Source organism: Hipposideros armiger, unplaced genomic scaffold (assembly GCF_001890085.2).
Source record: "Hipposideros armiger isolate ML-2016 unplaced genomic scaffold, ASM189008v1 scaffold_570, whole genome shotgun sequence".
Lineage (NCBI taxonomy): Eukaryota > Metazoa > Chordata > Mammalia > Chiroptera > Hipposideridae > Hipposideros > Hipposideros armiger.
The window spans coordinates 453,851-454,228 of record NW_017731920.1 but is presented as its reverse complement, the minus strand read 5'-3'; positions in this window follow the sequence as shown (position 1 = coordinate 454,228).

The following is a 378-nucleotide window of genomic DNA, read 5'->3' as shown; positions in this document are numbered from 1 at the left end:
AGATCAACTCAGAGAGAGGCGGAAAAAGGGACAAATATGGACCCTAAACCCCCTCTCGCGCTCTCAGGCTTTCTCGAGGAGGCTCCAAAAGAAGGTCTTCCGCCCCTGGCCCCGCAACCCTCCTCCCCTCCAGCGCCGGCTGGGGCCCGTCCGCTCCCTAGCCGGCTCTCCCGTAGGGCTTTTGGGGTTGGGGCCCTTCGGTCTGATCCGCGCGATGGTGCGCTCGGAGGAGGAGGAGACGGTGGGAGCGGGGAGGGTGCGTGGAGGACGGCAACCAAGTGTCCTCGTTGCTCCTGAAACGTGGCGACAGGCGAGGCAGAGACTCCCAATGAGTATGATGGCGACACGTGATACCGGCGGAGGGAGAGCATGGGGGGG